This window comes from Manis javanica, chromosome 4 (genome assembly GCF_040802235.1).
Source record: "Manis javanica isolate MJ-LG chromosome 4, MJ_LKY, whole genome shotgun sequence".
NCBI lineage: Eukaryota > Metazoa > Chordata > Mammalia > Pholidota > Manidae > Manis > Manis javanica.
This window is the reverse complement of record NC_133159.1, coordinates 73,060,854-73,075,192: the sequence shown is the minus strand read 5'-3', so window position 1 is coordinate 73,075,192 and position 14,339 is coordinate 73,060,854. Positions and strand designations below refer to the sequence as shown.

The 14,339-nt window shown below is 40.8% G+C and overlaps 1 pseudogene; it reads left to right on the top strand.

Moving 5' to 3' along the window:
• The first annotated feature begins 9,634 nt into the window (after positions 1-9,634).
• Positions 9,635-11,452, top strand: LOC108404371 (S-adenosylmethionine decarboxylase proenzyme-like; annotated as a pseudogene).
• The last annotated feature ends 2,887 nt before the right edge of the window (positions 11,453-14,339 follow it).

Here is a 14,339-nt window from a genome sequence, read left to right as displayed (position 1 = left end):
ATTCTGGACATTTCGTAAAAAATTGAGTCATAACAATATGGGGCCTTTGGTGTCTGGCTTCTTTCACTTAGCATATCTTTGAGGTCTATCCACACTACAGCAGGTGCCAGTACTGCATTCCTTTTTGTGGCTGAGTAACAATCCTTTTCATGAATGTATCACTTCATGAATCTACCATTTCATCCATTATTTGGTAGACATTTTGGTCGTTGCCACTTGTGCTATTTGGAATAATGAAGCCATATACATGCATGTACAAGGTTTTGTGTAGAGATATTTTCATTTCTCTTCAATATATACCTAGGAATGGAATTGTTGAGTTATGTTTTACCTGTGTTTTAACACTTTATATTACGTGTTAAACTTCTCCAAATTGGCCATGCTATTGTACATTCCCACCAGCAATGTACAAGTGTTTCAGTTTCTGCACATCGTAAATTTCTTGATCTTTCATTAACAGTATTCACTTAGTCTTATCAGGGACCACTGAGTTGCATTAAGCACTTTGCCCTCCACTAAATGGTCATCAGATTGCAATTCTTTTTAGATTATATAGATAATGCATTTTATTCACTTAGTTTTACCTGACTCTTCTGCCTTCTGTCACTTTACTGGATTTTAACTCATTTTTTCCCATCCCCAGCTTTGGTCATGGAAAAAATTATAATATCCCCACATGTGGTAGAGGTCGCATCTATTGGGAGAGGCAGCCATTGAATAAAACTACAAACATAATTGCAATTACAGTAAAAGCAATGAAGAATTTACTAGAAGAGAATTACAAGGACACTAATGAGTTTAGGAATCTCTGAAGGACGTGACACAAACTGAAGCCAGAAATATGAACAGAAGCTCCCCAGGAAGAGTGAACTGAAATGCCCTCCAGTCAGAGGGAAGCTCATGTACAAAAATCCTGATTTAGAAAGTCTAGAATTTACACATACGGATAGAAGACCAGTGTGTCAGGAAACTAGCAAGGCAGAGGGAAGAGTAGGCAAGGGGGATCCAGATCATGCCGCCCTAAGAATTCAGCTGTATTCTAAGTTGCTTTTAGAATACAACCAGAAAAGAAAAAAATCTTAAGCAGAGAAGTGACAAAATCCAATAAGATCAACCAACCCTTAAAGGTCATGAACAATCAAGTATTTTGGTATGCCTGTGTAGGCACTTCAGTGCTTTATCTAGTGCTTTCCCTAATGACTAATAGCTTCTTAGGAGCTTCTAGTATACCACTTGCTTTTTTAAAACTACTCATCAACTTGTTCTGAGAACAAAAAAGACAAGCCTAAGCACAAATGCAAAATTTTGAAATTCCAGTGTTCATATATACTAAACAGGCTCAGTATATTCACTAGTTGTGTGAACTAACAGGAAGTGCTGTTCACACCACACATTCCACCTTGCCACATTGAGCTGAGCACTAATCTCGATTCTAATTTCAATAAAAGATCATGGGGCTCCATGATATTTGACTCAATATACATGACAGCCTTTTCTGTCACCACCTTCATTGTAACTTGTACCAGAGTTCTTAGGGCTGGTTGTTACCTCCTCCTACACTCAGGGTTTTGACCTAAGTCTCTAGTAACTTTGCCTGATCTGCATCATGAATGCCCATGTGACCCAACTTGACCACCCTATTTGCCATTCAGATTTTGAAATCTCTTTTCCTGGCCTGAATAATGTTTCCATTTATCTTTCTTGGCTTGAACATCTGGATACTGACCTATAGCCCATACTCTGCTCTGATTTCTGTGCTGCCACAGGAGTTGGCTTTTACCTGGTTATGTCCTTGTCATGAAGGGGAAACAAGTAGCCCACGAGTCTTTGCCTTAGAGCAAGTGGTCCACAGGAGACCAGCATGCCCACGGAATGACTGCAGGACAAAATGATCTCAGACACTGTCACCTGCAAATACTAAATGACCCCATAGAAGAGTTCTTACTCAGTCCATGTAAAAAATGGGGGTGAGAATGTCTTGTGCAGAGGGGAAAAATGGGAGTTTCAGAAAAGGCAGGCCCAAATGCTCCTGTCAGGGGAATATATGGCCTTTCTGTAAAAGGGACTTTGCTATAAGGAGGATCTCCTGTTTCTTGGATTAGGGCTTCTTGTTCTATCCTTTCTGACTAATTTGTGACAATTACTCAGACTTGCCTGGATTTAAGCTGTCTTATTTGAAAGCTAAAGCCTGCAGTCTCGATCTTCAAAACCTAAGTGGTAAATGGAGCTCCTCCAGGCAAGATGCAGATACTGTTAAGTATCTACTTAAGGACTTTCAGTGTTCTCAGAGCAATAAAATGTTAGGAGTAGCAAAGAACTTAGTAACTGCCAACCCCATATTTACCCAAAATTGAAGGGATGTCACCAGTGTGGAATATATTAAATGTTAAATTATACAGAGCAAATTGAAATGCCATCCCCATTAGAAGCATGGGATTGTCTTGGTCTGTTTGCACTGTTAGAACAAAGTATCATAGACTAGGTAGCTTAAATTTGTTTCTCACAGTTCTGGAATCTGGAAAGTCAAAGATCAATGCACCAGCAGATTCAGTGTCTGGTGAGAGCTTCTTTCCTGCTTCATAGGTGGCCATCTTGCTGTGTCCTCACATGGTGGAGGGGGTAGAGAGTTCTCTGGGTCCCTTTGATAGGGTCACTAATCCAAAGGCATCACCTTTACATTACCCCAAATACCATTACACTGAGACTTAGGATTTCAACATATGAATTAGGGGCTGGGGGCAAAGTAGGGAACATCTGAGCATCCAGTCCATAACAGAGATTAATGTGGACTTGAGAATTTGGTGATGAAGAATGAGGACATTCCAGGTAGAATTCCTGGGACAAAGACCTGGGGCTGTGAATGAAAATCCCATTTACTTTAACTTAAAATACTTTAAGTATTTATGAAGTACCTCCTTTGTGCCAGACACTGGACTCAGCCTGGTGAATATGATAGTAATAAGAGGAATAGGGTCCCAGCCCTTTTGGCACTTACACTCTAGCGAGGTATGCAGGGGACGCCAGTATAAAGAGACAGAATTTATTTGTATCAATTGCTAGATGCAAAGTTGGAGAGACAGGGCAGTCCGGATGAGCTGGAGGTGGATGGAAATGAAGTGAGTGCTTCAAGGGAGGACTTAATGAAGATGCATGGCATGTTAATCTAGGGCACACAGAGGAGATGGAGGTTGGTGAATGGGGGAATGCAGGCCAAGTGAGTGTGGGAGGGTGTTGGGAAGCCTTGTGCTTCTTCCTGTGTCTCTTTTTGTCTGATAGCTTGACAACCTAGGTACGTTTTTGTTTTCAACTAAGGGCAGGGACTGTTTCATTTGTTCAGACTTGTACAAAGTGAGGCCCAGTGGTTTTTGAGCCAAACTGAACTGGCCCTACTGAGGCTGGTGATAACACATTGTGGAGAAGCAGCAGTATATTTTGAGTCTTTGACCCTGAGAGTGATTCCTCTGTTATCTGTAGCAGCTTCAGCAAACGTTAAAACTACTATGTGAGATTATGCATCATTTCAAGAACTTTCTCAAGAAAATACTTCCCTATTGTTTTTTAAAATGTCTGCTCTGTGCAAGGAAAAGCACTTGCAGAGGGAGGGTTCTCATTCAGATTCTTCTTTGAAACAAATGTTCTCATAGAAAATTGAGCTTCAGTGAGAAAGGATGTTAAACAAATCATATTTGTGGTGCTTAGCCCAGCAGAATAGAATCTTCCAAATCTTCACAGATAGAACATAAAAAAATCTAAGGTTTCCGGATGGAGTAAAAATCTTCCCTTCTTAGGAACTATCATGTTTGCTCATGAGTTCTGCACCAGTGTCAGATGTAACAGTGGAAGTAAACTCTGGGTGGTGACACAGATGGGAGGAAACCTCAGGATTTTGGAGGTGATACTTCAAAGAGTAATAGGAAAGGGCCTCTTGGGAAAACTTTCAAGATATAAATGATAACGCCTGTGGATAAAGTGAAGGTTCCTATGGCCAGGATCCTCACCTGAACCCAAACTACTTGATGATGTAACTGGCCTGCTTCTAGTCTACTGCTTCCATACCCATAGGCAATAAGCTATTATTGACTGAGTCACTATATAAAGAGCTCTACCCAGTTCTCTGGGTGGAGGCAGAGACGAAGGAGGATTGCAGACCTGCAGACTGCTGGATGCAGACATAATTCTAGTGCTCTACCTGTCACCAGGAGAACAAACCAAGTAGTAAACCCTTTTACCCCAAAAACGTTCCATTGGCATTCCTTGGTCTCACTGAATCCCTAGTGAACTTGCCTGGGGCTGAAATCAATTGGCAAGACACTGCCTCTTAGTAAATGGTTGTTCGTATTATTTCAAGAACAAATTTAAGTGAGCTTCTAGGGAAGCCTATTTTACAGATTAAAAGTAAATCTGGGTGACTTATGTAGCTCCCCTGAACTCAAAGTCAGAGACGGTAGTTGCATTATTATGCAGGGGCTAAATGGTACACAAACACCCTATAAATAGGTCCTGTCCTCAGAGTTCTGGACAGGAAGACCCAGATTCTGAGAACAGCTCTGGCACTCAACAACTGAAGAGTCCAGCCCAGTCCCTGAAAAAGATCTTGACCACAATGGTGTTTAAAAAATTCTTCAACTATGGGTGCCTTTATATGGAATATGCACTTTCTCTTTACCAGAGTTCTTATCATGCATTAATTATATCTGGCCTGTGCATTTACTGCGTGGCCCGACCCCTGCTGCTATTTGAATTTCTGACTCTTGACAGGTTGAGGAGGGGCAGTGAGGGACAGCCTGTAATACCTGGGGAGTAGGCAGAGGAGAAATCATCAATGAAGGAGAGACAAGAACTGGGAAAAAGGGGTGTGCTGGAAACAAAAGGTGTAACAAGACAGAAGTAAAATTGGTACAGAAAGTTCAGATAGAATGAAAACAAGGGATAGCAATTAGGAGATCACTTTTCCAGGTGGGAATGAAACCAGATTATAATTGGGTTAAGCAGTGAAAGGAATTGAACTAGGACCAATAGCTAATGTAGCTTTAACTAAAACAAATCATGATTCAGACTTGGAATCCAACCTTATTACTGATATGTATCAATCATCACCATCTCAAAATATGTTTCTAAAAAAATAAAACTTTCATTGTGGATTTTAGCTACATTGTTTTACTGAATCTGAGGCTGATGGAAGGGCCTTAACTAAGGCCACTGGGGAGCGTGAAAGAGACGCCAAATAGAACACATAATGAAGCATGAAGTCTTCTAGAAGCCACTAATGAATTTTACATGATTGCTTAATCTCAGGAAATCCTGACTCACCACCCCTATAGAGTAAGAAACAAAGGCTGGTCTCATTTTACCATCCTGTAAACCAATTCTGAGTAGAGCAGAAATTCTTCTTAGCAAAAATATGTCTGTTTAGTGGTTATTTTAATTTGGAAATGTTTTGGTTTGTGTAAGTTTTATTTTATTTGAGAAAAAGCAGGCTTTATTTGGGATGTTCTGGAAATGGAGTAAATTGGCAAAGTAACATCTTCCTGGCTTAACTTTTGAATGGCAAGTGGAATATCATCATCAAATCTTTATAATCAGACACCTGAGCCCTCAATAAGTGACCCAGGTGGAGCTTGAATTTTAAAAAATGAAAAGAAAGTTAGAAATGGTTTGCTAAACTAGAATGCTAGTGTTGGGTAATGCAAGAACCAGAATGCTACAAATAATGCCACTGAAAATTTAACCATTTTCTTATTTAATCCTCACATAGTGGAGTGCTCGTAGTAGCTATTATTAACCCTATTTCACAGATGAGACTAATATGATGAATAATTGGATAATTTAGCCAAACTTACACAGTAGGTTAGTGAAAGTCTAGAGTTAGACTCCAAATAGGAAGATCAGAGCCACAGATTTGTTCTCCACCTACTTCTGTTTCCTTCAGCAACCATCCCAAACCTTCTTTACAAAGCCATTATTCAACGCTTTGTTTTCTCCAATCTGATGAATGACCTCATCCCCTATGTCACTGAGGAAGCTGAGCTGCCTAAGTGTTCCATGATACTGTCCTACCAAGCTGGCTATGCTCTTGCTCATCCTTATCTGTCTTCTAGGCCCTCCCTTCTGATTGAAGCCAAGTCTCTCCACACATGAATTTGACACATTGCCTTTCTCCCTCATTTTACTTTTCCTTCTGCACTGGCATCTTCCCGTCTGTTCAAAAACACTCAAGTTTCTCTCAGACTTAGAAAAACAACCAAAGTAACTCCTCCTGCGACTCTCAAATCCAGTCTGGCTTTTTTCTGCCTTATTCAAGTTCTTGGGAACACTTGTCTCCACTTCCCTCCTCCCAGTTTCTCTTCTGCTCATTTCTCTCTGCCCCTCCCTGAAATCAGGTTTCTGGCAGTGTGACAGGCTGAATTGTATCCCCACTCCAAAGTCACATGTTGAAATCCTAACTCTCAGTACCTCAGAATGTGAGGTGTGCACAGAGGAAACAAAGCTCTGATACCTCCAGCGATCATGAGAAAACTCAATGTGATGCCCAATATTACAGAGAGTGCAGCAGGGCTCCACTCACAGATGACCAGCACCAGGGAGCATGAGACTTGAGCAAGCTTCTCGGCTCCCTAAGAGAAGTCACAGGGATGGGAAACAATAAAAGTCACATGCTAATGGAGAAAATGACAGGGAGTGGGAGTCCCCAGTGGTGGGCACCTTCTCCCTCTCTCTTGGCTTCTCACTGCCAAGTACCTGATTCTGGCAAGTCATATCATAATGGAAGCCTGAAGATGCCACTTGCTTTGCTCTGTGTTGACACTGATGTATTGAAAATAATCAAGAACAAAGACTTTTGCATTCTCAAAGGTACCCGCTTAGGAACTGAGGTGTTGGATCATAGTTTTTCTAGTTTACAAATAACTACGTCATGTCATACAGAAAAAGTCTGGCTACATTGAGGGCAGGTTACATCCATCATTTCTTCCTGTTCTAACAATCCAATAACTCTGTTGAAAAAGAATACATTAATTTGACAAGAGGTATTTCTCCCAGAACTATGCCAGTAACTTTTCATCTTTTGTTTGCAGATCAATTACAAACATATTTTCCCACTGTTGTTCTGCCTTTCAGAAACTTCTGAACCAACTGACATCATTGTTTACACTTAAAAGATGACTGTTCTTTTTTTCCACATCTGTTAGGTCTTTTCTTGTAAACAGTGTTAAATGGCTCATTTAACCAATTTTAATGGTATATACAGTATACAGTCAAACATAAACAGAGTCCCATATGTTACTGCTAATAAGGAAAACAGCATCACCTTGACGAAGGCACGTTGGCTAGGTGGCTATGAGGAAGAGTCTGTTAAACTTCTGTTAAGACCAAAATACCGTCAGTCTGACAATCTCCAAGCGTGGGTTGTTTATAAAGCCTTTAATAGTCTAGATGTATGTTGATCCTTTTCTTGCAAATCTTTATAAGTGAGAGTTTATCATTAATGCACAGAATATTGCAAGAGGTGTATTAGGGTTCTCTAGATGGACAAAACCAATAGAACCTATTTTATTTATAAAGATTTATATAGATATTTCTATCGTCTATTCTCTATCTGTTTTTCTATTTTGAGGAATTGGCTTATGTGATTGTGGGGTCTGGGAAGTCCAAAATCTGTAGTACAGCAGGCTGGAAATTTAGGTAAGAATCGATGTTGCTGTCTTGAGTCTGAAATCTGTAGGTAAGGCCAATAGGCTGGAAACTCAGGCAGGGTTTCTGTGTACTCTCTTGAGGCATAATTCCTTCTACTTAAGGAAACCTCAGTCTTTGTTGTTAAGGCCATTGACTGATTGCATGAGGCTCACCCACATTATGGGGATAATCTGCTTTATTTGAAATCTGATTATAACTCTTAATCACATCTAAAAAGTACCTTTACAAATAAGGTGACCAGATATACAGAATTATTGACCTGCGTTGGGAGAGTGGGCAGGTGTTCTACATTAGTTCTGCTTTAATTTTGAGAGGATCTTGTGAAGCTAACTTAGAGACATTCACATTGCTTTGAAAATTAGCAGTACAAAACTGACAGTTTCTTTGCTCTCATTAGAAGTCTGAAAGGCAAGTTTTTGTTCCTAGTTAAATCATTAGGAATGCCTGACCAATAGCTAGACGTAGAACCACATGTACCAACTAACATGTACCAATTTCTCAAACAGCACTAACAACAAGTCGGAAGTGAGAAAGATGCCCCCTAGGGCAGAAGAAAAACACACTAAAAGAAAAATGAAAACAAAGGCAAGCACCCCAATGCACTGGGTACAGATGGAGTAGATAGAGTCCGTCATTGATGGACTAAGATGAAGAAATAAGATATGTGGATTCCAAGTAGATGAGTAGCCAGGTAATCACAGAAATCAGAGCAGAGTCTGGGCTATAGGTCAGTATCCAGATGTTCAATCCAGGAAGGAGAAATGGAAAAATAATTCAAGCCAGGAAAAGAGATTTCAAAATCTGAATGGCAAATGGGGTGGTCAAGTTGGGTTCCATGGGTATTCACGATGCAGGAGATCAAGCAACAGGAACTAGAGACTCAGGTCAAAAGTCTGAGTGTAGGAAGTAACTCAGGAACTCTGGTACAAGTAATAGTGGACGTGGTGACAGAAAAGACTGTCGTATATATTGAGTCAGATATCATGGAGCCCCATGATCTTTTATGGGAGTGAGAATAACCAGTGTGGGTAAAAACTGCAAAATTTCCAGAATCTCTTGCCTGGTATTAGTAAGCATCTGCATATCAATAGGTGTCTCCAACAGGTGGAGAGAAGTAGGTCATTACATATCACTAGGCAATTACAAGAGTGAGCGAGGGTTTATTTGGACCTGAACGGGAGAGGTTGGGTGGAGCTCTCTTCTGCTGCCGATTTTGGTTTTAGAGGTATTTTGCCACAGGATTTACCCCCCGGCGTTAAAACCAGTTAAAACCCACTTCTCTGGCAGCAGCACAAGACCCCAAACGCCTAGCAACTGTACAATGGGCTTAGAAATAAAGAGCATTTCCTTTTCCCCGTAAGTTTCCTCTTGATGACAGAAATGACCAGTTTCTCTACCATTAGGCCATCTATGATACACTAGCTTAATTAAGGTCATATTTGATAAAACAGAAGCTCTTATCAGGACTCTTTTCAAGGGAATTTAGTGGCAAATCTAATTGAAAAGTCCCAAGGTTGTCTGGGTTTAGGCATGGCCTAGGGCAGGAGCTTGCAAACTAGCCCATTGCTTGTTTTTGTTTTTGAAAGCTACTGAAAAGTTTTCTGTTTTTTTGTTTTTTTTTTAATCAAATGTACATCACAGTGGGCTTCCACAGTACAGCCAGTGAACTCTCGCCCTGCACCCTAACCGGGAAACACGGGTCACAAGCCTGAACTGCCTCTGCCTCTATTTCCAGCAGACTTAGGTTCAACTTTCCACTTACACAAAAAAAGCCAGGGAAGATTTTATTAATCCTTTTTTCTAAGTTAATATAAAACTATAGCAGAAAAAGGAACCTGAACATTAGTAACCCAACTGGAACAGTTCATGGCGGTTGCAGCGGCAAAAAGATTTAATTTAGCTGATTTTCTGTGGTTGTTGGTTGTTCGCTAGTCTCACACTGATGGAAGCTGCACATTTTCTCAAAGGCCTGGAGAAGCTCCTGAGGTCTGGTTCTCCAGGCAACAGCCTGACCTCAAGCTAGAAATGTGTACGTCCTCGCACCATCGTGAGATCCCAGTGGGACATATTTTTGAAGGATGTGCAATGTTCAGTCATAAGTGTGACAAAAACTGACAAGCAGGAAGCTATGTACTCAGTGAGAGCAGCATGTTTGTCTCCAAGAGACGCTTCATTTTGAAGACATGTGATATCACACTCTTGCTGAATGCACTGGTTCTGTTAGGCAGGAAGACAGACAGGAGCTGAATGAGAAGAAGGGGAGGCCCACCAAGAACTCGGGGAGTTAATCAGATTAAGTCAGAGAGCCAGGAAGGACTCACGCCCTTTTGCAGTGTGAGTTCATTCCACAATTTCTGAATCTGCGCTGACCTTAAGACTTTCTGTAGCTAATGCCAGTGAGAAAGGGCAGAGACATGAGACAAGCATCATAATTAATTTTCCTAAAAAATGCCGAGAGGAGCATAATAAGAAAAAGAGAGACTTATCTTAAGGCTAAGTTTCCACTTTCAAAAGAGAATTGGGAAGTTAGACTCACATTCTTTGGTCATCAGCCAATGACTTAAGGCAAGGCAAGCAGTCTTCACTGATATATTCCCAATACTTGAGAGTGGCCACTATCTTAGGAACAAAAAGTTTGTCCTAGAAAATTACCTAAAGGACTAACTATAAACAATGACATATTGTCTCTCACCAGAAGTAGAATCATGAGATGAGACCACCTGACAAGCTTCTTTCTCTGAGGCACTCCCCTTTCTGGGACTGCGTATGTTCAAAAGACTTTTTACTGCTCAACTCATTACACTTTGTCTCTGCCCTTCTAGTAGTGCCTTTGTCACTATGTTATTCCATTCTATTTTCCAGACTTTAAGAATAAGTCTTCACTCTCTCTCTCCTCCTCCAGAGAAGCAAGTAAACCTGCCTTTACCTCCCTTGACTCTAGCCATTTCCTCCCTTAGAATATATTCAAATAAAACTTTCATCCTGCTTCATTACTGTGTCTCAGCCCCTCAGGTTTTTGTTGCCGCGGGGACAAGAACTGAGAACAAACTCAGTCCCCAACAGTGCCTCTGTTGAAGCTTGCTAGGGATTACAGTGGGTTTGACTCAATTCAAAGCTTCTTATTCTCATAAGAATTTCATGCAGCCTTCTCCCCAAGGTACCCACACCAGAATATCCAGGAAGAAACAGAGTTTCTTAATGCAATTTTCCCAAATGGAGCAGCATATTTTATGGGATGTATGAATTCTGACTGTTAGTACTTGTGTACTTTGGATTTCCCAGAGAGTCAGGTAATCAGTCAGCCGGATCACACCCTGGCAGTTCTGGTGCGTGAGCTAGACCCAACAGTCACAGGCCAGTTCTACACGGAGACGGTGTTACTGCAAAGACGTCACTTGTGAGAGTAGAATTCTGTCATTGATGCCACGCTGTTGAATCCTTGTAGGTATTTGATGAATGCAGTGAAATCGGGTGGAACTGACTGGGCTCTTCACATCACCCCAGAACCAGGATTTTCCTGTGTTAGCTTTGAAACACACTTAAATCAGACCTCCTCTGATGACCTGATGAGGAAAGTCGGAGAGGTCTTCAAACCAGGGAAGTCATGACACCTGTTTGTAAACCAGAGTTCTAACTGCCGCACTGTGCTTTCTTCATCCCAGAAGGCTGTAAACGTCCCGATTGCTGGAGCGCTCTGTTCCGTGCTCTGAGTTTTGTTTTCAGCAGTTTTGCTAAGGAACAACAATGACAGCAGAGCTGATTAAGGAAAATGAAGAAAAAGCGCAAAAAGAGAAACGCACATAGAAGGTGGTGCTGCTTTTAGATATTGATACTGGGGGCCTTGCTTTCTGTAACCACCACCTTGCAGCCCCAGAAGGCCTCGATGAGACAGTGGTGCGATCATTTTGAACCATGTGCGTTACTGTGTCCAGGAGCTAGGTACCTGCGTTCATGCCCTCTCTTGCATTTTAGGGGCCCTATGCCGCTCTTGCTGTGAAACTGAAGTGCATGTAGAGGAAACCTTTTCCTGTATGAAACTTCACAACACTTGTAAAAACAGTTAGGTTTGGTTTGTACACAGTGCAATGTTTCTCAAGGTATCACCCCAAATTCCCCACAGACAAGGCTTCTGTCCTCATCAGGTGTGGGCCTCAGCCTCACTGTTTGCTCCTGTCCTGTTGCTGCCAGGATCTGACATTCAGTTACCTCTGCTTCCCTATTCTCTACTAATGGTATTGAAGCCAATTTCTACTTTGTACAGTCGTTTTTGCAACAGCAATTACACTTTTCCTTCCACAAATGAGTCTTTTTAGATAATGACCACAGCCGTCATTGGTGCACTACCGCCTCAATAGCTCTGCATTCTTGCTTGCATTCCTTCTTTGATTTTGTTCCTCACCATGTGTCTCCCTGCACATCCCCCCATCCCAATAAAGCAACACACCGTTACACTGAGGGTTTATAGTACTCTTAGACCCCAGAGTGGGAATGGGGGTGGACTCTGGGTTGTTTTTCCTTTAAGGTGAAGGGTGTCTGTCCTTCCACTGGCACAGGCTGTTTTGGAAAATAGAGACAAATGGAGCCGACTGTCAAGGAAGACACATAGACTGATACCGAGGTGTGCTGACAGAACTGCGTGGAAACCACATGCCCTCTGTGCTCTCCATTAAATGAGATCAGCTTCTCACAAGTACCATGCCATTACTAACTTGCTAAGTAGTAATAGAAAGCAATCTTTACCACTGGTTATTAGGAAATATAAAATTCAGTAAGTCAAGTCCGCTCAAATATTCACCTTAGCTTTTACTTTAGCAGCCATTTCTACTCATTTCCATCTGTAATATACCAAAAACTTTGGTTCAAAGTGGAAGCAATGTCTTTGTCATCTTGTGGCTTAAAGTTCTTTGACTTTGGGATACATGTGGTAGGGGCCTGACTTTATCTGTTTCTTACTGGTGTTCTTTGACCATGGTCTCGTAGCATCAGGGATACTGCCCAGAAAGACCACTATGCAGGCTGTCAGACATGCACAGTGAAGCAGATGCCATCCATAGAACTTAACATACAAAATCCCAAATGGTCAGTGGGAAATAACTAGAAATACAGGCTTTCAAGAGTTGGCATTTTTAAGCTTCATTTGTAAGTACTGTGAGATGTAAGTTGTTGAGTAAACAGCAAAGTGACTTAAGTTTTGTATTTCTTGTCCTCACAATTTTTGTTTTATTCTTTCTGGACTGATACAGTGATGTTTTCTGTTCCTTCCATATTTACAAATGAAACACCTTTTTTTAGTGTTTCTAAACATAAAATCTACTTGCTTTAAAATCAAGTGGTTGGAATGTTTGACTTTTATTGTAAGCACATTGTTGATTCAAAGTTTCATTGAAGAAGCTTGGGATGGGTGGAGCAGTTTGCTTCTGTAATCAGCACACAGCACCTAACAGTGTGGTGGTGCTCTGAGGACTGATGCCCCAGAGTGGTGGTGTTCTTGATCAGCATCCCAGTAGATTGGATAGCACTTGTTGTCTTGAGGTCTAGTTCTTTTTCTAACAAACTCGAGATTTCTATGTAATGTTGAAAAATACAAACTTATATGGAACAAAGCCTAAAAAAATGAAAACCTAAAAAAATATTTAGATTGAATAGTAATCTAAATATATCTTAGTATGTATGATGGAGGAGGGAAAATTTTGGTGCCATTGAGTTCTCTCTTCATGGTGTTGGACTTTAAATCACTTGAAATATATTTCTGTACCACAGTTTAAGCTTCAATAAAAGTTTGCTTAATTCAACAACAAAAAAAATTTTACATCACAGTGGTTCAACAGTCTTCCTCTTCCTCCCCCCTGACCCCTGTCCACTCCCTTCCCCCTTGGTAACCAGTAGTCAGTTCTCAGTGTTTATGAGTCCAATGCTGTTTTGTTCCTTTTGTTTTGCTTTGTTTTATATTCCACAAATAAGTTAAATCATATGGTATTTGTCTTTCTCCATCTGGCTTATTTTACTGAGCATAATACCCTCTAGCTCCATCCATGTTGTTGCAAACAGCAGGATTTATTTTCTTTTTATGGCTGAATAATATTCCATTGTGTATATGTACCACTTCTTCTTTATCCATTCATGTATCGAGGGACACTTAGGTTGCTTCTGTATCTTGGCTATTGCAAGCAGTGCAGCAGTATACATAGGGGTGCATATGTCTTTTTGAATCAGGATTTTGTTTTCTTTAGGTAAATTTCTAGGAGTGAAATTCCTGGGGCAAATGGTATTTCTATTTTTATTTTTTTGAGGAACCTCCATACTGCTTTCCACAGCAGTTGTATCAATTTGTAGTCCCACCAACAGGTAAGAGGGTTTCCCTTTCTCCACATCCTTCCCAGCATTTGTCGTTTCTTGTTTTTTTGGATGTTGGCCATTCTAACTGGTATGAGATGATATCTCATTGTGGTTTTAATTTGCATTTCCCTGATGATTACTGATGTGGAACATCTTTTCATGTGCCTGTTGGATATTTGTGTTTCTTCTTTAAAGAACTGTCTGTTCAGACCCTTTGCCCATTTTTGGATTGGGTTATTTGTTTTTTGGGTGTTGAATCCATTGCCTATTTTTGTAAATAAAGTTTTATTGGCACAAAATCATGCTTGTGC